Below are 25,874 nucleotides of genomic sequence, written 5' to 3' on the forward strand. Positions count from 1 at the left end.
GGCAGAAGGGTGCCCGAAGATATGAGTGGTGGCAAAAATACCAAGAATAAGAGATGAGGCCAGGGTCAAGGAAATTGAATGGTAAGATGATAACCCTAGTACAAAAAAAAAATGTTCAGAATATACTTGACCAGTGGTAAGCCTAGGCTTTCAGAGTAAGTGTGCGTAGATCGAAAGAGCAAGCAAGCGAGAGAGAGGAAAGCATTGACCTGGTTGTTGACAGATTTATCTACCGTGTGACATTCAGCAAGGAGGAAGTCTGTTGCAAGAACAAGGGTGAGGTATTGGGGATGAGTGTGCAGGAGGTAGATGTTTATTCTACCTTCACCAACATACGTCTCTTTTTGCTGCGTTGTGTGGATTGTTTCTGTAACCGCTTTACCAGGCAGCACATCGTTGACTTTTCTTTTGGTAGTGGCAACTTGTTTCCCGAGACCTAAACTTGAGCATTGTCCCTTGCTCATGTCATTTACTCTCCTTTGCGAAGTTACTATTAAATGTTAGTTAGCAGTAGCATCTACTCTGTAGGAAGCATAGTATGCTTTTTAAGGGGCGCAGAGATTTCCTTTATAGAAATAACACAGAATAATATAAAACCGAAGGCAGTAAGCTATAAACAAACGAAATAAAATCCCATTTTAAAGGTAAGTTTGTTGTTGTTTTTATGTCTTTAACGTTTTATTGTTTAATTTATAACGCTAACACAATACAAGACTGCGGTGAAATAATCTGCCTCAAGAACTCTTTGTACACATCACAACAGTAACACAAGACAGTGAAGAAAACAGTGGTGATAGAGCCTATGTGCATCCTCACTATAAGCATTTATTAGGCAATGAAGAGAAGCAGATGAGTGTCGAAACCACATAAAATGTAAATCTTCCACTTTTGGATGTGCATTGCCTGCCTGAGTCTCCTTCTTTTTATAAAAAATGTCTAAGCTCAATAGCTTTGCCTTCAGTCTGAATGTTTCCCTCTACTCTGTCAGTCCGCCCAAGCTCTGTAACTTGCTCGTTTAGCTTGCCAAATTTCTCATCCAGCCAAGATATAGACCTGGATTCTTTCCTAGACCACCAGGACGGGATTTCTTCTGGGTAATGTGGGCAATGATCCCCTGTTCGTATTTGGTTAAAGAAATCGGACTAACCGTGGCTTTCTTTTCCTTTGCCTTTCAGTCTCCATTCTTTTTGGTTACCAGTATTGTGTTTTCAGACTTGTATGCTTTAACCTGGAATCTGGTTGTTACGTTCGTAAGAATTTCCTGCTACTCCACCACTATGAGTCACTCTGATCCAACTTAATTTATTATAGTGACTTACTCCAAGATGGCCGACTCACTACCATTGTCCTTTTTTATAGTGTTTATTTATGGACTTATTTTTATGAGAGAGACTTTGAGCCCCAGATTCCTCACCTTTTGAATAGTCCCCAAGCGCCAGATTGGATCTGGAACATTTTTCAGCAATTTTTCTGCGAGCTGGAAGGTGGGGCCTTGCGGCTCAGCGCTGATACACTTTCCACTCTAGAAATGGCATGCAGGGTCTATATAGGTCGGTTCCTTTCTTTCCACACTGCCAGACGCAGATCTGGCGCTTCTTCTTGCCTCTCAGAGGTGCTTTACCTCTGTTTTTTTCCTCTGAATTCACTGTGTGCATGGCATGTTACCCCCTAAAACAGCAGGTTTCAAGCCCTTTAGCCCCTTCTGTGCGCGTGGAATTTCCATGCTGTGCAGGCATTTCCATTAGTGGGCGGGGATTCGGACGGCCGGGGGCCGTCCTGTGCACACGCCCACAGTGTCGCGTGACGGCTCCCGGCCGTCACGAGCATGGAAGAGGTTAGGCACTGTCGTAAACAGATGTCTGTGACCAGTCGCCACCAGGTGTGCCTGTGGTGTCTGGGGTTGAGCCATGACTCCACGACCTGCAGAGACTGTGCTGTGCCTCTATGAACCTGAAGGCCATCATGGAACATGAGATAATTGTATTTCTATAGCGCTTACTGTCAGTGACGAGGGGTCAAAGTGCTTTTCAGCGAGTACCACACTACTTTGGAACCCAAAAGGATTAGTAAAGGAAAATATGTGTTCATTTGAGCGATGGACATGTGAGTCTGTTAGTTGGATTGAAAAAGATAATGGACGGATAGAGGGAAAAGTTTAGAAAATGTTTATTGGGAGATATTAGTAGTTGCGACTGTGTCGCCAAGCTTAAGAAAACTCAGTGCCAGGATCGTTCCAAGTCCCTCTCCGCATCAAAGATCCAAGTCCCGGAGTCGATGGACCCGCTTCAGAGGCCAGACTTTGTCGCTCTCCAAGTCTTAAGGTAAGCACAAAAAACAAAAGAAATCGAAGCGGAGTTTCACTCCTTCATGCTGCTTGCCCACCCCTGAGCACGCTTGTGATTGCTGCCTACTGTTTCGATCACACTCTTAAGGTTGGCCAACTTTAGCAGATTCTGCAGTGGTTTCTGGTAAAACCTAAATTCCTGGTACCTTCAGCCATGCCATGCCCTGTCCTGTCCGGAGAGCTCACCTCAATCATGCTCCAGCACTTTGGTTCTTAGCGCCTTACTCTAGCATATGCAGAGAGATTGGGACCCCTTCAAAAGGTATCTTCGAGGTTATGGAGAATAGGGGAAAAAGGCAAACCACACTGTAGAAACCCCCTCGTGACCTATATTTCTTTTTATCTGATTCAAATGAATTAAAAAATGAGCCGTATTAAATTACAATATACTGCAAATACATCATTATTCTTTATAACTTTGTTTATTCATTTTTTTGCACTTTTCTTTAAATATCAAAATTAGTTATCAGTTAACAATTTCTATTTACTAAACATACAATAAATATACTCAGCATATTTACCTGTGACTTTTCACATATTAACATCATGTAATCCCCAGGTAAGAATCAACACATGCAAAAAAAAACACTCTCATACATTCATACTAGTTCAATCAGCATTCATACTACATTCATAAACACAAAAAGACTCTGGAAAGTTGGAGACTTAAGTATGACAATAATCTCCTTTGACCAAAGAGACAACTGCGATGAGCAGGATCTAAATGTCAGTGGTCGACGCGTTTCGGTGGCACAGGAAGAAGAACACCACCTTCATCAGGACCCGCTAAATAACCAACCAAAGTAACAATAATCAGGGAGTACTTAGAAGAATATATAGAAATTGAAATCCGTTACCGGCCCAAACACAACCTATCTAAAAGGAATACAAACAGGTTAAGTGATAACAATTGGACCCATCCATCTACTCTACATACACGGTGTGACTTTCAACTCAAACATACCACAATACCCACAACACTGAAACCACCCAAAAAAGTGCATCCTACAATGTTCTCTGTCGAGAAACCCTTACTTACCAAGGGCATCACTTTTATGAAATCGTGCAAAAAGACACTAGGTCCAGAGGATTAGCTTTGTGTATCATACCATCACCAAAGGAATAGACCGCTGCCCAAAGAACACACCACGTGTAGCTCAAAAAAGTAGGTTTCTGGTAGACCTCATCCAACTACAAAATAAATACAACAAGACTCACTGTCAAAGTTCGTGTTATCTGTGATGTAAATATTTAGACTGACCTTTTGATATTGGCAGTAAATGCCAATTTCTAGAGAGAAAGGACAGGAAACGAATTATACCTTTTTAATATCTATTTGAATCAGATAAAAAGAAATATAGGTCACAAGGGAGTTTCTACAGTGTGGCCTTCCTCTGGCATACCCTTTGGGCCTCAAACAGCCATGCTGGTGAGTACACTCTCTTTGCCTGCTGGTTCCTCTTGCCCCCAACTCCTCTTCTGATGCCGCTCCCAGCAGCCGAATCACATTGGGCCTAGGTTTCTCAACACTGATGCCGACCTAGCTGCCCAAAAAATTGTCCCCGATTGTCCTTTCTGACACCAGTCCGACTTCAACCGAAGTTGGACCCGAATCTGACAAGGCGCCCATTTGTGCACCTAAATTGCCACAAGGCTGGAAACATTCTTGCCATTCTCTTTTTGGAACAGACTCCGATAACGATTATGACCCGAGTGATGAGTTCACTCAGCTCTATCAGGAGGACATCTGGTATGAGGGTTTGCAGGAGGTTAGTAGGACTAGACACCTCCCCAGGGTCAGCTCTTTTCTTTCTGTCCAGACTAGCCACAAATGAATCTACGTCCCCAGGCATGGTCATGCATAGGGAGATGAAGTATTTGAACTCGTACTCCCCAACCTGGAGGTGAAAACTAATGTCCTTACTGAGGCCCAGCAATGGGCCAGGCTTCTGCTGAACTTCTCCTGTCTTTCAATGAGGCTGTGACGGACACCCTTTTGGGAACTTGTGCCAACCCCTACTCCGGCCCGCCAGTCAATAGCCAAATCACCAGGTGCCATCACTGTGCCCCAGGTGACCTGGCTTCCTTGTCCTAGCACCCCTCACCTGAAAGTCTTGTGGTTTAGGCCTCCACTAGCTGTTTTAATCTGAACACTTTTCCTACTACTCCCCCTGATAGGGAATCAAAGCGCGTGTAGACATTTGGGAAGTGCCTAATTTTAGCCCCTAGTTTGGCCCACCGTTCTGTTAATGACTCCTGTTTGTTTGATCGTAATTGTCATCCCTTTGGGATTCGGTAGCATAAGTCCTCCACAGTGTGCCGGAAGACCTTTGCCCTGTACTATTTCAGGTGGTTTAGGATGGTCGAGATGCGGGCAAGTTCACAATTCATTGCGGTTTGGACACCACTGACCCCATTCATTGTGCAATAGGCATCAGCAGTGCCATACGTTGCCATGCGTGGCTGCACTCAACTGGGTCCTCTGGCGATGTCCAGTCCCCTCTAGTGGACAGGCCCTTTGATGGGACTCGCCTGTTCTGGGACAAGCCTGACTATACCCTTGAACGCTACAAAGAGAGTAGGGCCACTGCTCACTCTGTACCAACCCTCCTTTCATGGCTTTGGTAGCTATGTCCCTACCAACCTACCCCTTCAAGGGATCGAGAAGTTTTGCGGGAGAGAAATTGGCAGCAGCAGTTCCTCCATAAGGGCGGAGGAGTGTCGCCTCCCACTCCCCTCCCTCCCCCCCCCCCCCCCCCCCCCCCCAATTCCCTGCGAATGCAGAAAGCATGAAAAATAAAAAGGTTATAAATTATTTTAATACCATTTACTTTTTTTACTCTGCCAGCCTGAGCTGAGCGTGATGACGGGCCAGTGGGTTATTGCTGGTGATTGGCAGCAGAAAGAAAGGGTCAATACAGGTTGAAGTGCTCATGTTTGTTCGTCCGGCTGTCATGCAGCAGTCAGCCGGACATTCGCACTTCAAACCTCTCCAATGTGAGCTGTCTTAGACAGCTGGGTGGAGAGCAGGCACGGGCTCCAGTGCATGAAGGAGCACTCAGACAGCCTGCTCCAATCATCCTGGCACTTCTCCCATGATGTTTAACATGATTAACTGCATGAGAGCAGCCTTTGGATTAGTTAAGGAAGGGATTTGGATGTGGAACCTCGTGATGGGAGCCATAGACTGGAGAAAAAAGAGGACGTGCTGCAGGCTGCTAAAGGATTAGTAAACATAAAATTTTTGTTTATAGAAAGTTGTTACGTATGTAATGTAATTTAACTGGTGCTTATTTTCAACTCTCCAATACCTCAAAATTAAGTTTGTGTAGCGTGCTCCATTAAAAAAAAAAAAAAAAATGCTTTTATCGTGCATACTTTTAATACTCTAGGTCACCAAGAGCCACTGGACGGAGGTGCCCACCACCCCGGAGGTGAAGTTCAGAGTGCCGTCAGTCCACCGCAGCCACACATGCCTAGCCTATTTAGTGCACTCTTACAGGGTAACAGTCAATCAGTGGGAGGCAGAATCCACCAATGCTATCAGGGTGGACAAGCAATCAATCAATCAATCTATTTATAAAGCGCACTACTCACCCTTGAGGGTCTCAAGGCGCTGAGGGAGGGGGTGCCGCTACTGCTTGAAAAGCCAGGTCTTGAGGAGTCTTCTGAAGGCGAGCAGGTCTTGGGTCTGCCGCAGGTGGTTGGGGAGGGTGTTCCAGGTCTTGGCGGCAAGAAAGGAGAAAGCTCTGCCGCCAAAGGTTGCTCGTTGGATGCGGGGGACAGTGGCGAAGACCAGGCTGGCGGAGCGGAGCTGGCGGGTCTCGTCAGGAAGGCGACGTCCGTGGCGGAGGTGTCGAGCCGGTCCCAGAGCTAGACTGCATGTTTGCGTGCGGAGCGGGTGTTGGAGTATGCAGCGAAGGTGGTTGGGTCTGGCCTTTGGAGGTTTGGTGGCTCTGTTGCAGGTGAAGCTGCAGGTGCAGCAGGAGAAAGGTCTGTGGATGCGTTTTGGGGCGGCCAGGAAGCAGTGGTGATCTCAGTCGACGTTGAGTGCGTGGAGGGTGCTGGCATCGTAGCGGAGTCTGGTGTTGTGGCGTTTGCGGGGTCCAGGGGTTCTGGCGCTGGGCGCGGTCCAGGCGCAGACTGGCGCAGACGGGCTTTCCGCTGGCTGCTGCTCGTGGCCGTCATAATTAGGGGAGGTGGTAGGGAGGGGCAGCTGGGAGTTGGGTGGCGGACGGCGAATGGGGGCGGGGCGGCAGGGAACACCGTGGCGGGAAGGCGAGGGACACAGAAGGGAAAAAAGGGGGCGGGCCGCGGGGGAGGCAGCGGCGGGACGACGGCAAAGAGGGGAAAAAATGGGCAGAAGAGCATCGGGTCAGTACAGTGGGGCAGACAAGATACAGTGAAGCAGAAAGCAGTAAGCACAAGCCCAATGAGCACACAAAGAAAACCAAGCAGGCAAATCTGGTTGAGCTGCGCGGCTTGGGGAGCGACCTGCCTGCCAGGTACTGGGTTAAGGGTCGCTCTCACTGTCGCTCAGCGGCCGCCATAAGTAGGGGAGGTGGGAGGAAGGGGCAGCTGGGAGGCGGGTGGAGGACGGCGAATGGGGGTGGGGCCGCAGGTAACGCAGCGGCGGGAAGGCGAGGGACACAGAAGGAAAAAAGGGGGCGGGCCGCGGGGGAGGCAGCGGCAGGACGACGGCGAAGAGGGAAAAAATGGGCAGAGGAGTACCGGGACATTACAGTGGGGCAGACAAAATACAGTGAAGCAGAAAGCAGTAAGCACAAGCGAAATGAGCACACAAAGAAAACCAAGCAGGCAGTACCAGGTGGTGATCAGTAGAACAGCTGCTCAGGGGGCTCGAACACGCTCTAGCAGAGGCAGTAGGGAGCGGGCGCAGTCAGGTGGAGCTGCTTGGCGTGGGGAGCGCCCTGCCTGCCAGGGACAGGGTCAAGCAATCACATCGGGCTGGGGGGGTCCCTTTAACTTTCTGCCGCACATTTCACCTTCTACCCAACAACTGACTGAGGACCTTCTATCCCTCTTGGAGAAGGAAGTGCAAACCCTTTTCACTAAAGGGGCTGTTGAGATGGTGCTGGTGCCAGAAGTAGGGCGTGGTTAGTTTCCACTACTTTCTGGTGCCCAAGAAGGACGGAGATCTTTGGCCTATTCAAGAACTACATCCTCTCAATGCCTTCCTCCAGAAGGAGAAATTAAATTTGCTCAACCTGACTCAGGTCTTATTTGCCATCAACCCTGGATACTCAATGGTGGCGTTGGACCTACAGGGTGCATATTTCCATTTCTCCAGTATTAGGGGTGTCTTTCATAGATTCACATGCCTGAAACATTCCCCGTTGTCGGAGCTTACCACAAGATTCACAAGCTCTAAACAGAGACTTCTTTGAAGACATTCTTGAAGAAAAGATCCAAAAGGAAGAAAGAGTTGAAAAAACTGAGCAGAGCTCAGGGAGACTCCCTTCACACGACGTGCGGTAGAAAATCTGAGAGCCTGAGCCTCTGGGGAGAACATTCTGGTGGGTGCTGGCGCCTGATTGGCTGTAGTTTGGACTATACAAAATGACTAGGATAGTCCTAGATGTGGAGGTTTTTTCTACTGTAGCTTTAGCTACTTTACTTCCTGGTTTGTTTTTATTGGTATTTACTACATATTTATGGCATATTATTGCTTTTTTATGTACCGTGGGACTCCCACTCCGACGACGGGGAATGATTCAGTCATATGAATCTATGAAAGACACCAATACTGGAGAACCACACATTACTTGTAAGTAACTATTGTTCATCTCCGTCTTGCCTGCCCACCAGTGGTACATGCGGTTTGTGGTGGGAGACCAGCATTTTCAACTCACATTGCTTCTCTTTGGTCTCCCTTGCATCCCTCAGGTGTTAACGAAAGTGATAACAGCGTACCTTTGGTGGTCAGGGGTACTAGTCTTCCCTTACCTCGATGACTGGTTGCTGAAGGTGGGCTCGCCTCAAGCAGTCATCAAGCACCTCCAGACTATGGCGAAATTTCTGTTGGAATTAACTAAATAAACGTGCTGAAGTCATACCGGATTCCTTCTCAGATGTTCCACTTCATCGTAGTCATTCTGGACACAGTTCAGTTTCAAGGTTTTAGTCATTTGGTGGCCAGAGCATGTACGGTGCAATGCAACCCGCACAATCCGCTAACCCCAGTCAGAATTTCGGCCTCAATGTCCTCAACAGAGAAGCAGCCACACCGTGCCCTTCAGTATGAAGCTAGCCTCAATCCGAATTATAGATTGTGAACACAATCTGAGAACAGTTCAAAAGTCCATAGTATATCACAGATATCAAATCCTTTATTCAGTTCTTTTGAAACAAATCTACTTTGCCTTTGTTCTCAGTTTCACAAAAACAGAATTATTTCCAACTTCATAAATCCAAAACCAACACATTTTGTCCGCCTCAACTGCCATGGCTTTCTCAAGGCTAAGGAACATACACAATAAACACGAAGTATTCTTGCACATGTTCAACAAACCCCCAATCCCTCACCCAGTGTTTTTACACTGTAGTAGCTTCTAGAGCTTGCAAACCAAATTAGAGGGGTTGGTACGAGAAGGACCACATTTACTAAAACGCTGTTTGTCCAACATCAACCAGGAACACCAAAGTTGTGCAGTTACATCCCTCTGTGTTAGAAATCACCAAATGAATACCTGATGTTCATATAACTAGGAAAGGGGCCCAGGTGTAAAGCAAAAGACTCATTCTATACGGCGAAAAACCCAAAGAACTATGCAAAAAGGTATTTTACAAAGGTACATATAACAGAGTTTTACCAAGAACTGGTATAAATATCTTCAGTGGTGTCTTGGGCAGCAAGGTTATTTCCTAAACTTTAAAGAAATATACAGAGTATAATGTCCGTATGGAAATAAATAGTAACCAAAACAAATGTGAAATTTCTGAAAGAGCTTTGACATAAGTTTATCCCGTCTCCCTTTGTCATACCTCAATGGAATCTTAATCTGATCCTGATGTATCTGTTGTGCACTCCTTTTAAGCTGCTTCACAGCTGTCCCTTACGACTTCTTACCATTAAGACTTTTTTCCTCATTGCATTCACTTTGGCACTGGGAGTGATTGAGCTTCAGGCTCGTTGTGTCAATTCATCATACACTACCTTCTTCCCACGCTTATGAGTTCTGCCGACATAATTTGAATTTAAAATTTGAATTTAAAAACTTTTCTATAGCGCACTTTTACCATGCGGTTTCATGGCGCTGTTGGATTGTGAGAAGCGGGCAGGAGCAGAGGGGGATTAAGCATTGTAGGCTCGAGAAAAGAGAAAAGTTTTGAGACCCTTCCGGAACTCCATATAGGAAGATGACATGCGGAGTTCCGAAGGAAGGGAGTTCCAAAACGCAGGAGCAAGCACTGCAAATTTCGTACCGCCAGTCTTTTTCTTGCTGAAGCGGGGGATAGTTAACAGAGCCTGATGAGTAGACCTAAGCTCACGTCCAGGTGTGTAGGGGGTGATGGCAGAACAGATGAATTCCGGGGCAGTGCCTGTTTTGGCCTGGAAGGTGGTGCAACCAAGTTTAAACAAGGCACGCTCTTTCACATAGGCATCCTTTCTCCTGAAAATTGTGACGTTGTTCCACGTTAGTCAAACATCACCCTGCCAGCATTCTATGCTCTGCTTACCCATCTAAGGAAGAGAGACTCCATTGCTTGGACCCCAAAAGAGTGCTGAGCTTCTACATTGATTGTACACCATGTAAACGATCAGCTATTGTGGGGTTCTGCATGGCAAAAAAACAAGACCATGCAGAAGAGATCCATCTTCCACTGGATCATGCAGTGCATACAAATTTGAGATGCATTGGCAAAAAAAGCAGCCCCCAGACTGACTGCTTGCTCATTCTACCATGGCCAAAGCTTCTACTACTGTGTTAGCATGAGGAGTCTCTGCCCTAGACATATGCTAGGTAGCTAAGTGGGTGTCCCTCCATACTTGCATGACAGTCTGGTTTGCCGAGAGGGACATTTTTGCCTCTTTGTCCTGTAAGACTTTCTGGTTTGGGTCCAGCCACAGAACCACCTCCTCCAAGGTACTGCTTTGCTTTCTATTGAAAAGGTGAGGAATCTGTGGCTAGAACTGCCCATCAGAAGAACAAGTTACTTACCATTGGTAACGCTCTTTCTGGTAGACGCTCGATCTAGCCACAGATTCCTCACCGACCCTCCCATTCACTCATTTTCTGTACTTGGATTCTATCTGTTAATAAGAGACCAAGTCTAGGAATCTGCCCCCTGTCTACGGATTTATTTTTGGGGCTCTGCTTCTTGGGGGTGGGCGGCCGGACAATCTCAAAAGCAACTGACAGCATGCAGGAGTGGTGCCTATATGGACTCTGCACGTCATTTCCAGAGCAGAATGGCATCAGTGCGGAGCCGCAAAGCGCCACCTTTCGGTACACGGAAACATTGTGGACTTCTAAAATAATTTCAGGGCAAATTTTTCTTTAGCTCATAATCCACACTAAATGTGAGCCACATGAAGCAGCAAATGCATCAATCATAAACAGTAATTGGCCCAAGAATCCAACTCCCCAAAATTGGGGTGTTACGAGCCTCTTGCACTCCTAGGCCCCAATGCAACTGGCTGGACTAATAACGGTGGCTTAGAGTAGCGGGCTGTCCTCTCTGCCTCTTTTATCCTTTTCCCACCTTGCCTGACCATCACTCCAAACATTAAATAGGTGTTCTATCCATATCAGAAAAAATGAGCCACCCACATGTTGGCCCCCTTCTTTCTTCCTAATGCTAGAAAGGAAAATTAGACCCAAGCCCACTTTTTTTTTTTTAAGCGAGTTGTGATGCCCCCTCAAACCCCTGGCCCCATTGTGACAGCTTCTTTCTCACTCAGAGCTACTGCCTTGCAAAAGTGGGCAGTCTCTTCTGCTCTCTTAAAGACATGGGCTCCCATCTTGCCTCATCTCCTCCCTGCTATCTCAATGAGGCCAAGCTAAGACCTCTCCTCTCCTTCAATTTTCATATTCAGTGGGCAATTAATCCAATTCCATTGCAACACTGGCACAGTAAGTGTGCACTTGGGCCTAATGCAAGCAATGAAGGATAGTGAAACAGACCTGATTGGGGGTTTAGCTGGCTCCTCATATCACTGGGCCCTGTTGCCACTGTACGTGCAGCACCAATGATACTTCCTGCCCCTTTTTTGTTAAAAAAAAAAAGGCAGGAGCAGTGACTTGGACTCTAATGCTAGTAAGAAAAATGGCCCCCCCGTCGCCTTATTCGTAGTATGCATCTCGAAGTGAGCAAGGGGGTTCCACTCGGAGTGTGTAGAGGCCTCCAGACCTGCCCCAGGCCAGGGCAGGCCAGGCCAGGAAACTGGTCTGGTTAAGCCTTGGAAAAACACCTTCAAAAGAAATCTCTCATCCCGTCCCCGGATGGTGCCCGGTCTTGCCTCCCCAAAATATTTTTGGTTTCACAACAGGCCCCACAGGGCCGGCTCTAGGCATGTGCAAGCTGTGCACCTGCACAGGGCCACCAAACCCCAGGGGCCACCACGCCAATATATATCCTTAATATATTAATCCTCTGAGGATGGATACATATTTGCGTGGTGGCCCCTGGCACGGATTTGGCGGCCTCCGGCTCTGTTTTACTTCTAAACTCCCTGACCCCCTCCCCTCTTTACTGGCCTGCGCGCTCCGCCCCGCCCGGACCCCCTCTTCCGGGCCCCCTACCTACGCTCCCTGCCCAGGGCCACCATGAGCCTAGAGCCGGCCCTGGGCCCCACACCAGGATTTGGGATTTGGGGGAGCCATAAAGATGAGTGGGATTGTCCAGACTCTTCCAGGTGTCTGAGAGATGGACCTGGGTGTGCCCCCTCACCTTCTTCTCTGCCCCCTCACCTTCTTCTCTGCCCCCTCACCTTCTTCTCTGCCCCCTCACCTTCTTCTCTGCCCCTCACCTTCTTCTCTGCCCCCTCACCTTCTTCTCTGCCCCCTCACCTTCTTCTCTGCCCCCTCACCTTCTTCTCTGCCCCCTCACCTTCTTCTCTGCCCCCTCACCTTCTTCTCTGCCCCCTCACCTTCTTCTCTGCCCCCTCACCTTCTTCTCTGCCCCCTCACCTTCTTCTCTGCCCCCTCACCTTCTTCTCTGCCCCCTCACCTTCTTCTCTGCCCCTCACCTTCTTCTCTGCCCCCTCACCTTCTTCTCTGCCCCCTCACCTTCTTCTCTGCCCCCTCACCTTCTTCTCTGCCCCCTCACCTTCTTCTCTGCCCCCTCACCTTCTTTTCTCCCCCTCACCTTCTTTTCTCCCCCTCACCTTCCTCACTCCCCCTTCCTCTTTTTCCCCCCATTAATTTCACTCTTGCCTCAGCCACCTCCCTATTAGCCTCACTTCTCTCTGCTTCACCTTCCTGTCTCTTTACCTCACCCATCTGTAACGACTGGATTTTCGGACCAGATAGAATCAGCTCACCAAGACACCACTAACCCAGCCGAAACGTAACCACCTCCCTCCTCAGGGTCTACTTACAAAAGGCACCTGTGTACCTACCCAAGGATGAGGAATTCGCAATATACAAGCTTAGATCTTTTACAACACCACACTCATACCTTATAGTCTCGCGGCAACATAGGCCCAGACTAGACTACCCTGAGGCAGTTCCGATTACTTACCATTACACACTGATCACCATCAGTGCTCACGCAAGCCACAATCCTGTGGGTATACGCACTGTATCCTCCCAGTGCTCTCACTATTTCATGCATACACAAGCCACAATCTTGTGGGTATACACATTGACCACAGTCAATGCTCTCATTAACGCCGCTTTCCCTAGAGGCGATCTCATTACACACCGGGTCCCTCCGGTGCTCTCGCAAGCCACAATCTTATGGGTATACACATCGACCACGGTCAATGCTCTCATTAACGCCGCTACAGAACGACGATCACTTTCCTATGAATACCTTCAGCTCTCCATGTTGGGAAATCTCTCTATCTACTAGGATTACAATACTACAATATTATAGATTGTGACAGACAGGTCAATCTTCCCTCACACAAGAATGGCCAAATTACACTGTGTACAGGTTATTCCCTATTTCGAGTGCTCCTCTACTCCCTTGTTCAGTTACCATTTACCTGGACGGGAGATGCATCCGTTCACATAACAGCATCTGACTAGAAGAAAGGTTAACTTTATCATAAGGAAGTAACAGTCACACACTAGTTCGCTAAGAACTGGGGTATCTTTATTCATTAATAATATCGACAATATAATACTACAATATAACACATAGCCTGAAAAGCAAAAGTAGAGGTTAGAATGTGTGTGTGCGCACACTAATAAGAAAGGGGTCGACGTCACCTTATGAGTATGAAGTCTGGACTCTGTCATCTGGGTTCCCTTCTCGTCTGTGCCTTGGCTCGTCTTAGGATCGCCCTTGCAGTCACGGATACACGTCTGCACCGCTATGCTCTGTCTCCTCCGTTTCCCTCCAAGTCACTGGAACCTTCCTCTTGTTCTTTGTCTTGTCTGCTGCACTCTCGCTGTTCTGCACTACTCCTCTCTCCTCTCTCCTCTCAATCACGGACTATCTTCACCTTCCAGCTTCGATCTTATGAATCAGTTTCTACCGCTCTGGTATTCGTTCTCTCCACTAACTTCTTCACTCTGCATGCTCTGATCTTAATGTCAAAGCTCACCAGCTGCTCCAGCTAAAATGACTTCAATCTTTCTAAGAGCGTATTAGCCTTTGGTCTTTCTCGGACTTCAAAATGGCGACTGTCTGCCTTAAATTGATTAACTGCAATAATGCTAACGGCTAGCTGCCGCCTACTAACTGACTGACGAACTGACTCCTGAACTCTTCGTGCTTTCGCTAATATGGAACCTTGTTCATGCATGGAAAGTTACGGCCAGTAACCTGCCGCCCACCAAATTCTTGTACCACCCCGTGCCAAGGACACGTTCTCAGTCGGCCAGCCTGATGTTATGTCTTCGACACAAAGAAAAATACAGCCTTTCGATAAGGGCCAGCCTGAGCCGGTTCTCTCCAAGCGAACAACACCTCATAACTAAAACATTACATTTGACCTAAAAGCATCTCAAGCTGCCGAGGCAGAAAGGAAGCTGGAGTCTCTCCCGTTCGAGGCCTACAAGGCCCGAAATGAGCATAACTTCATTAGAAGTATACTAGCACTCTTACAAAAGGACGGATTATTACTAATACTAAGGAATCTATCCCTTAACATAGGTTTATAAGCCCTAGAATAAAGAAAAGGGTAGGAAATTACATCAAACGCCTTGTAAATAGGCTCGGTCTAAGGTTCTAGTCCTCCCATTAGAATGATAGCAGACTAAAGTCACCTTCACTCAAGAAAAGGGGCAAAAACTCGGTCAGAACACTTCACCCTTGACTTTAGGCTACTAATCATTGGCTAAATGGAACTAACATCTGTTGAGGAATAATATGAAACAAAACTAACTGATCTATTTCTAGTACCACACCTACAGGTTTGCAGTAAAGAAGGAATGCATTGAATAAAACAGCAAATAGCGACTAAAATGCAAATAGTAATCAGGATACCCCCTAATATCAGACGTAAAGAATGTAAATCTGGAAACCAATTAAAGAGCCAGTCAAACCAGCCCTGATCAATGTGTTTTCTGACTTCTTTGGTCAAGTCATGAAGTTTGTCGATATGAGCCTGAATGGATCTAGTATGATCTGATAAATTAAAACAACAAAGGCCCTCAAAATCAGAACAGTCATGTCCATGTTTAAGCAAAAGATAATCGATCGCAGCCCTGTTCTGCAAAATAGCTCTGCGTTCACCCTGGGCGTCCAGTAGCTTGTCAGATAGAATTGTAGAAGTGTGATTAATAGATTACAGGCCATTTTTCCGATGGATTTAGCATTATAGACTGCTAAGGCAGGGACACCCAGAATAGAAAATGCTAGACTAAGATATTCAGATTCAGAAAATAAATGTAGCGTAGAGTCCCAATTATCTTTCAACATTACTGCATCACGGAAAACACGGGAATGCATATTAGGATGTGAAGAAAACATTAATAAACTCAGTCTGGTAATGGCACAAGGTCCTCCAGAAATATTTGCTGGAATATAAGGCCAGGATGTATTGCCACAAGAGAAAAGCCATCCGAAAGGTAATAGCATTGTACGATAGTGGCTAGGGGTAACTACAAGACTTTTACAGGTCATATTATTTTTCACTGAAATGCATGACTTCGGTAATCTCCGGGAACATAAAATCCTTTCATGAACTGTGAATGAAGTAGCACCTTTCAATTTTAAACGAACACATTCAGTTATGGCATTTGGATCACAGGTAAGGAAAAAACATAAATCACCCTGCGTGATATTATATGTAATCATTTGAGAATGAATTGGGGGTACTGGATCGGAAAGCACAGTACATAAAGGGCAATACTCGTGCGTAGCGAAATCTCCAAGAATAATATTAGGACGAGCATTTGATATATTGAAAATATGGGCCAGAGTCTCCAACGAAGCAGGGACGGCAACCAAACAGGTCGCTAATATGCCAGTCACCGAACGCATCGTTGTTAAACAGAAATGTGGGGAATTTGTCACCCTTCGTGCCAGGGTAGTCCAAAAGTTAGATGATTAATCCCACGCAGCAAAGGAACGCGGTACTCGGGTTATCGATTCAACCAAAGTCTGTGGGCTCCCTTCTTTCCCGACGTAGCAGGCCAAAAGGAGTCCAACGCCGGCACATCCTGCAACAGCAGTCCAGAGAATGATCTGAAAGAAAATCAAATACAGGCATTATTCATTCTCGTAAGTAACATTTGTCAGCCGGGACAGCTTCCCAGCTATCTTTCCCTGGTCTCATGACTAGAATGGTGTTATCCTGACCGGTTGCAATAATTTCAGCTTGTTCAGGGGGATTTTTAGGCGATTGCACCCATACTCTCGCTCCCGGGTTATCCGTAGAGCCAAAGCCTTTTTGTCCTCGTACAGTTAGCAATGTTGGGGCAGTGCCTTTCTGAATCTCACCACTGAAAACAGGCATGATTAGCAACTGAGCAATTCGTTCAGTCTTATGAATCGGTAAATCAACGTCACTGCTATTCAGCAGGAGTACCTTAATCTCTCCCTGATAATCACTGTCAATGACACCTCCAAGTACTTGAATGCCTTTTAAGGCCAGGCCCGATCTAGGGGCAATCAATCCAAAATTTCCAGCTGGTATACAGGCAACAATGCCAGTTTCAATGATAACTCGGTCTCTGCTTTTTACAGTAATGTCATTAATGGCATGCAGGTCTAAGCCTGCGGAACCTGGGGTTGCTCTGCATGGAGCCAGGGCTCCAGGGGAAATTTCCCAATACATTACAGTATTTTTAACTGTATTCGGTTTTGCGTCAACAGCTGGAGGAAATAAACACATTAATGGAGATTCAGCATTTAAAAAGGGACGATTATTCAAAATCAACAGTGCCTGAAACAAATATTCTCTCCAATTCTTATATTTATTGTCAGTTAATTTACGTAATTGATCTTTTAGCAAACCATTCATTCTTTCTATAAGGCCTGCTGCCTGTGGATAGTATGGTATATGAAACACCCATTCAATGTTGTTCTCCACACAAAATTCCTGCACCAATCTTCCCTTGAAATGGGATGCATTATCAGATTGAATTTGAAATGGAACACCATAATAGAGCATAATCAATTCCAATGTTTTAATGGTGTTTACTTGGGTAGCTCGTTTACAAGGAAAGGCCACCAAAAGGCCACTGTATGTATCAATGATGGTGCAAATATATTGGCAATTTTTCCTCATAGGGAGTGGACCAATATAATCAATCTGCCAAATTTGAGCGGGGAATTTTCCTCGGTGTAAATGTCCTTTAACAATTTGTGGCACTTTTCGCTGTCTAGAATGTTAACAGATAGGACAATGCAGTATAGTGTCTTTAATCAAATTTAAAGGAATATAAATTCCTCGATCAGCAGCCCACCTGCTAGTGGCTCTCTCTCCAAAATGCCCTGCTTTCTGGTAGGCCCATTTCGCCAATCCCGCCAAATCAGAATCCTGCATGTCCACCACTGCCTCAGCAATTTTAGATTTCTCATCTGCAATGTTGTGAAAAAATTTGTCAAGGGAGTCTATCGATGTATGAGCATCCACATGAAAGATTGTAACAGTACTTTGTGGGAGTAGTTCCCAAATCTCTTGCCATAACTTTTTACCCCAAAGTTCTTTAGAATGCAATTCCCAATTACGAGAATGCCAGGTTGGTAACCAAACCGCCAGTCCTTTAGCAGTGGACCAGGAATCAGTAAAAATGTGACATGTACCGGGTAATTCCTGTTTCAAAACTTGGTAAACAGCATATAATTCAGCAAATTGACTACTTTTTCCTTCACGAGTTGTAGTCAGCAATTTTTGTGTGATAGGATTATAGGACACTGCCTTCCAATGCCTCTTCTCCCCTATGTACCTCGCTGAACCATCCGTAAACCACACATGGTTTCTGTCCTCCGCGGACAGATCATCAAATGGCTTACCCCACTTAACAGGGGATTCCTGTACTATAGGTACGGAGCAATCACTCCCAGTCTCATTCGATGGCGCCTCGCCACTTGCTCATGTAACGATGCAACACCTTTCGGTCCCATGCGTGCCCTGTCTTGTATATACCATTTCCACTTAATCACACTCGCCTCTTGAGCATGTCCAATTCGATGAGTTTTCGGCGAACTCAAAACCCATTGCATAATAGGAATTTCAGGTCTCAATACCACATCATGCCCCAAAGTAAATTGCTCGGTATCCACCACAGGGCTCGACAAATTCACTCGACCGCTCGCATTTGCGAGTGAGATTGATTAAGGGCAAGCTATTTTTAGGTCCTACTCGCCCTTTCTGGTGAGTAGGAATACAAACTTGACACTTGACCTCTGCCTCTGAAAGCAGAGGAAATGTGACAAGATAGCAAGATTTAAAGGCATCTTTAATGCTCACAAAGTAAATGAGCAATAAAAATGCTTTTAAATCTTGTTAACTTGTCACATTTGCTCAGTTTTCAGAGTTTGAGGTCAAGTTCATTTAAGTTAGGACGAGGAGATTTTGTAGTTTACTAGACCTGCAGGTCTAGAGCATTTTTTATGATTTGTCGAGCCCTGCACCAGAGCCCAATAACATGCAAGTAATTGTTTCTCAAAAGGTGTATAACGCTCACCAGCATCAGGTAACTTTTTAGTCCAAAAACCTAATGGTACTTTATTTCTGCCTTGTTTCTGCCACAAACTCCAATTTGCATAAAGACCTTGCACAGACACATTCAGATCCACATCACCGTCACGCACGGGCCACAAATCCAAAGCATACTGAATTGCTTCTTTTGCCAAATCAAACGCATCTTGCTGCGGCTTCCTTCACTCAAAGGCATTCTTTTTACGAGTAACTCTGTATAAAGGGGCCAATATCTGACTCAAATGTGGGATGTGTTGACGCCAAAAACCAAATAAACCAATAAGCTTTGGGCTTCTTTTCGGTTCTGAGGAACCGCAAAATCAAGAATTTTCTGCCTTACTTGTGGAATCACTTCTCTGTTACCTTTATGCCAATTAATGCCTAAGAATTTCACACTTTGTGACAGACCTTGCAACTTGTCGGGATTGATTTCCCAACCTTTTTCACGTAAATGATCAATGACCTGATCCAACTGAGTCTGAACTTGATCCTGTGTCTCACCTTGAATCAAAATGTCGTCAATATAATGACACATCTGAATTTGTGGGTTTATGGGTATTTCAGATAAATGTTCCGCCACCAGCCGGTGACAGATCGTAGGACTGCGTACATAGCCTTGAGGAAGACTTCTAAACATCATTTGATGTCCATTCCACGTAAAACTGAACTGTTCCTGACACTCGGGGGCAATTGGGATTGAAAAGAAAGCATTAGCAATATCAATAGATGCATACCATATTCCTGGATGCTTCTGAATTCTCTCAATTAAAGTAATCATGTCTTGTACTGCGACAGTCAAAGGGGGTGTATGTTTATTCAATTTGCGGTAATCAACAGTCATGCGCCAAGAATTATCACTTTTACGCACAGGCCAAACAGGATTATTCCAAGCAGAAGTAACCAGAGTTATAACTCCTGCATTCACTGGAACCTGGATTGTAGAACTAATCTCTTCGTGACCACCTGGGATACGATACTGCTTTTGGGAAACAACTTTTGTAGCCTGAGGAATTTTTATAGGGGGCATTCTCAAACGACCAACTCGTACAGGCCTGGATGATATATAACCTTTACTCCCAAATTGATAACAACCATCATCTAGATGCAATGTCATACCTTTTTAAAATATCAATTCCAATTATGTATTCCAAAAGTGGCACAACTAGAACAGAATATTCTTTTCGAGGAATTCTACCTATTTTCATTTCAACTTTTGTCTGCTCTGCAGGGGTTTCCTTTCCACCTAAACCAGTAATCGTGAAAAATTGTCCTTTAAATTTTTTCGCTTTTCCATGAATTAGAGTGGCCTTCGCTCCTGTATCTACCAATGCTCGGGCCCTTTGTATATTATGTTGTCTCCAAAAAATTTCAATATTTACATAGGGTCTATTGTCTTTGTGAGCCCAACTGCGTACTGGAGCTTGACCTATTTCCTAGTCATTCTTAATACGTTCTGACAACCAAGACAAATCAGGGTAAATGCTCTCAAATTTCTTGAACGATATAATGTCTTGTTCATATCCATCCCCATTACGAAATGGATTCTTGTCATCTGCATGGTATTGTGAGTTTCGTTCAGAAAATCTGTGTCGATCCTCCCTTCTCCTCATCTCGGGGGACTGATCCCTTTCATCTCTATATCTGCTTTTAACAAGTTCATCTCTCCCCCTTTCTCTTTCCCCCCCTCTCTCCCCCTCTCTCTTTCACGTCGAGGGGACGCATCTCACTCATTCCATCGTCCATCACGCCGATCCGAATCATCACGACGTCGATCATCCCCACTGTCATCAGAATATTCACGATCACATTCATTCTTCCGCACACTTCGAGCACCCTCCTTCCGATCCAAACCACGCTTGCGAAACATGTCCCACAAGCGATTATTAGGTTCACCATCAATGTCTTCACTCTTCACACCATCAGCCAGTAAAGCAAGAAACATATCACGTCTAGAGAACTTATAATTCCCAGCAGTACGACCCTCAGGTGTGGACTGTCTCTCAGGTTTAAGCCATTCGCCCAGTTCACCAAGCTGACGTACAGATTCAAGCACCATAGACAATGCATTGCCAGTCTGATTGATCAACAAAGTCATCATAACGTGTTTATAAGCAACAGGGGAAGAACGGATAATGCAATTCCGCACAGAAGATGTCAATAAACCTTCCAACAATCTGTCAGATGTACTCAGAAAAATCGCAGTTTTCATCACCTCCTCATTCAGCCTTTGTGCTGCATCGCGTAATGTGTACCATGGCTTGTCATTCAGAGGCTAATCAGATTCAGTAGGGTACTTGTGATTACAAACGTCAGTCGCTAACTAAAGCAGACTAATTTGACCAGCAGCATTATAGTTACGGAAATGATCCTGAACAGTAGAATCAGAACTCAAAGAACAAAATTTTAAGGCATCTCCTGCGTCTAACATGATGCCCGCAGCACCCAGTTCATAAAGGCGCACCATCCATGTAAGCAAGGCCTCACCGGGCCGTTGCCGAAAACGTTGCAAAATGTCACTAACTTCCTGTTGCGTAAAATCTTCCAAACTATCCAAAGGAATACCATTTGGATTACCAGGAGCTTGCTGTAGTTTTCGTCGAAAAACCGGATGCGCAGAAACCTCAGGATGAGCATCAGAAGAAGCCCGATCCACAGATTTAGAAGGACATTTAGATTAAGAAATGTCATCAGATTGAGAATACCGACCATGGTCGTCGGAACGATCAAGTTTGTCAAAAGTATTAGATTTACAGTCACGGCCGGTGCGAGAAAACTTGAGTCTGTCAGACTCCTCAGCCGAAGAGCCAGAATCATTCGAGCCCCAGATATTACCATCCCATTCATCAGGATTCCAATCCAGTCCGGCTTTTGCCACGACCAGACGCGCTTTCCGTTTAGAAACTCGACCACGACGATTCTTATATTTATATTTAGCAATACGAACAGCAGCCCTTTCGGCTATTGTCTGATAAGTCTCAAGTTTGTCGGCAAGCAATTTATTTTGACATAGCAAAAGAGTGTGAGCATTCTGCACTTCAACAAACTTTTCTTCCATATCCGCAAATTGTCTCTGTAATTTCAAAAATTTCTCATGTACAATCCTGTACGCAGATAAAACAATCCAACCTCTGCGTCCCAAAATAGGAAGCTCCTCACCCTTCACAACTGGCGCTTTCTGTAGACAAGCAATCACGTTAGATGGTTCCGCCAGTTCCAAACAGGAACTCCAATTTTCACTGAAACCAGTAGAATCGGCCCACTCACGGGCCAAAGCCTCGTAAGGCATAGATTCCCAGCCGGGAATTTCAATAGGTAATTTAAAAGTAGATTTCGACGTTTTCAAAAACATTGTGAATAAAGAAAGATATATACAACTATAAACAAGTAATATACAAAATAAACACCATACGTGCCGAGCGCAAACCAACAAGATAGAAACAAAACCGCGCAAACAGGCTTTCGTAAACGGTTCGTGACGCCAGATGTAACGACCGGATTTTCGGACCAGATAGAATCAGCTCACCAAGACCCCACTAACCCAGCCGAAACGTAACCACCTCCCTCCTCAGGGCCTACTTACAAAAGGAACCTGTGTACCTACCTAAGGATGGGGAATTAGCAATATACAAGCTTAGATCTGTTACAACACCACACTCATACCTTATAGTCTCGCGGCAACATAGGCCCAGACTGGACTACCCTGAGGCAGTTCCGATTACTTACCATTACACACTGATCACCATCAGTGCTCACGCAAGCCACAATCCTGTGGGTATACGCACTGTATCCTCCCAGTGCTCTCACTATTTCATACATACACAAGCCACAATCTTATGGGTATACACATTAACCACAGTCAATGCTCTCATTAACGCCGCTTTCCCTAGAGGCGATCTCATTACACACCGGGTCCCTCCGGTGCTCTCGCAAGCCACAATCTTGTGGGTATACACATCGACCACGGTCAATGCTCTCATTAACGCCGCTACACAACGACGATCACTTTCCTATAAATACCTTCAGCTCTCCATGTTGGGAAATCTCTCTATCTACTAGGATTACAATACTACAATATTATAGATTATGTGACAGATAGACAGGTCAATCCTCCCTCACACAAGAATGGCCAAATTACACTGTGTAAAGGTTATTCCCTATTTCGAGTGCTCCTCTACTCCCTTGCTCAGTTACCATTTACCTGGACGGGAGATGCATCCGTTCACATAACAGCATCTGACTAGAAGAAAGGTTAACTTTATCATAAGGAAGTAACAGTCACACACTAGTTCGCTAAGAACTGGGGTATCTTTATTCATTAATAATATCGACAATATAATACTACAATATAACACATAGCCTGAAAAGCAAAAGGAAAGGTTCGAATGCGTGTGTGTGCACACTAATAAGAAAGGGGTCGACGTCACCTTATGAGTATGAAGTCTGGACTCGGTCATCTGGGTTCCCTTCTCGTCTGTGCCTTGGCTCGTCTTAGGATCACCCTTGCAGTCACGGATACACGTCTTCACCACTATGCTCTGTCTCCTCCATTTCCCTCCATGTCACTGGAACCTTCCTCTTGTTCTTTGTCTTGTCTGCTCCACTCTCGCTGTTCTGCACTACTCCTCTCTCCTCTCAATCACGGACTATCTTCACCTTCCAGCTTCGATCTTATGAATCAGTTTCTACCGCTCTGGTATTCGTTCTCTCCACTAACTGCTTCACTATGCATGCTCTGATCTTAATGTCAAAGCTCACCAGCTGCTCCAGCTAAAATGACTTCAATTTTTCTAAGAGAGTATTAGCCTTTGATCTTTCTCAGACTTCAAAATGGCAACTGTCTGCCTTAAATTGATTAACTGCAATAATGCTAACGGCTAGCTGCCGCCTACTAACTGACTGACGAACTGACTCCTGAACTCTTCGTGCTTTCGCTAATATGGAACCTTGTTCATGCATGGAAAGTTACGTCCAGTAACCTGCCGCCCACCAAATTCTTGTACCACCCCGTGCCAAGGACACGTTCTCAGTCGGCCAGCCTGATGTTATGTCTTCGACACGAAGAAAAATACAGCCTTTCGATAAGGGCCAGCCTGAGCCGGTTCTCTCCAAGCGAACAACACCTCATATCGAAAACATTACATTTGACCTAAAAGCATCTCAAGCTGCCGAGGCAGAAAGAAAGATGGAGACTCTCCCGTTCGAGGCCTACAAGGCCCGAAATAAGCATAACTCCATTAGAAGTATACTAGCACTCTTACAAAAGGACGGATTATTACTAATACTAAGGAATCTATCCCTTAACATAGGTTTATAAGCCCTAGAATAAAGAAAAGGGTATGTAATTACATCAAACGCCTTGTAAATAGGCCCGGTCTAAGGTTCTAGTCCTCCCATTAGAATGATAGCAGACTAAAGTCACCTTCAGTCACCTTCACTCAAGAAAAGGGGCAAAAACTCGGTCAGAACACCATTTCACTCTCCACCTCACCCTGTTCTGTCAGCCTCACCTTCACTGCTGCGGCCTGTGGGGTAATAATTGTGCTTATGTAAAGGAATTAGCGTGTAAATGTGCTTCTGTGGGTGGATGGGTGTGCGTAATCATGCCTGGCACTTCCATCTCTGGATCTGTTCTTCATTGGTAGCGCTCCACCTTCTAAATAGTGGCATCCCTCATTCTGAGATTATTTAGCGCATACTCATGAGCACGCAGGATCTACAAAGACTTGAGGAAATGTATATTTAAACTAAGTGAGTTAACAATTTGAAGAGCAACCAAAAATGGCCTCCCGAGCAACCAAACAAATCTGAGCTGATTTCAACATCTAAATGCCCAAAGGTCAAAGGGTACATCTTCCGAGGTTGACGACTGGACTTTTAATTTAATGACCAATTTCTTAACCGCCGTTTTGTTGCCAGTCTTCTGAGCAGGTTGTATCTTAAAAGGGAAACTAAAACGAAACATTGAGCTCATTCGAGTGCCTCAAAATTGAGCTCTTTCTCCTAACTAGTAACTGGCATGCTTCCTCTTCTTTCCCATTCTGCTGTTTTCCCACCAGTCTCTCCCATTCCCATCACTCCCTTGTTTTTACCCATCACGCTCCCTGTCCTTCAATTCCTTTTTCTTCTACCAGTATTTTCCCGCCTCTTCCCCTACTTCTCTGGCCCTTCCCCCACCACTTATCATTTGCTCATGAGCCTCCTATGTGATCACCTTCTTTTCTCCGCATGCCCCGTCCTTCACAAACCTGGTCCTCCGTCTTCTCCTTTCTGTATTCCTCTCCCTCTGCTCACTTCATATTGCCTGTGACTCAATATATGCTCATCCATCCCTCTTACTCACGTTACTCCATCCAGCCTACTTCCTCACTCCTTTTTCATCTTTCACCCACTTCTCACACATCGTCTTCACCTTCTCTACTTTTTTACCCACATCACATCCAACTCCTCACTAATCAACCCTCTGTTATATTTCTCATCTTCCTTGAAATGAAATGAAATGAAAAATTCCACTTATATTGCGCATAACCACCCGGAGGCCTCGCAGCGCTGTTGACTGATTACTGTGTCCGGCTACAGGGTAAAATTAGTACGCTTTTGAAAACAGGTAAGTTTTTAAATCTCTCCTAAATGACATCAGGGTGTCGTTTTGTCTGAGGGGTAAAGGCAAGGAGTTCCATGCCTTCGCCGCTGAGTGAGTAAACGAACGGCCACCCCAACGGGCTTTCTTAATTTTTGCCTTAGTTGCCAGATGCAATGAAGCCGAACGAAGGGTTCTAGGCGGCGCATAAGGCAACACTAAGGGGTACAGCACTGCGGGCCGGTTCGATGAAAAGATTTGTGCAGAATGCACATGGCCTTAAACAGTGTTCTGGCAGCCACTGGGAGCCAATGAAGCTCTTTTAGGGCAGTTCTCGCTGACTGCCAGCAAGGGATGTTAAACAATAGGCGTGCGGCACAGTTTTGAGTGACTTGGAGTTTTTTGTCACTGTTGCCGGGGCCCCTAGATATAAAACATTTCCATAATCCAGGCGAGAGAGTATCAGGGCCTGTACCATGACTCTTCTCGCCTGGAATGGAAGTAAGGGGAGCACTTTCCTGAGCATTTTCATTAGCCCCACACATACAGAGGCAGTTTTAGTAGCTTGGACCGAGAAATTCAGTGCTCTATCCAGCCAGATTCCTAAGCTCTTTATCTGGTCTTTAGGGGGAGGGGGAGCGCCGAGACACGAAGGCCAGTTCGAC

The 25,874-nt window shown here is 45.6% G+C and overlaps 1 protein-coding gene across 4 annotated transcripts in view; it reads left to right on the top strand.

Moving 5' to 3' along the window:
* Nucleotides 1-25,874, top strand: part of UACA (uveal autoantigen with coiled-coil domains and ankyrin repeats) — a 403,907-nt gene that overhangs the window by 189,605 nt on the left and 188,428 nt on the right. The window lies entirely within an intron of this gene.

This window comes from Lissotriton vulgaris, chromosome 2_1 (assembly GCF_964263255.1).
Source record: "Lissotriton vulgaris chromosome 2_1, aLisVul1.2, whole genome shotgun sequence".
Classification (NCBI taxonomy): domain Eukaryota; kingdom Metazoa; phylum Chordata; class Amphibia; order Caudata; family Salamandridae; genus Lissotriton; species Lissotriton vulgaris.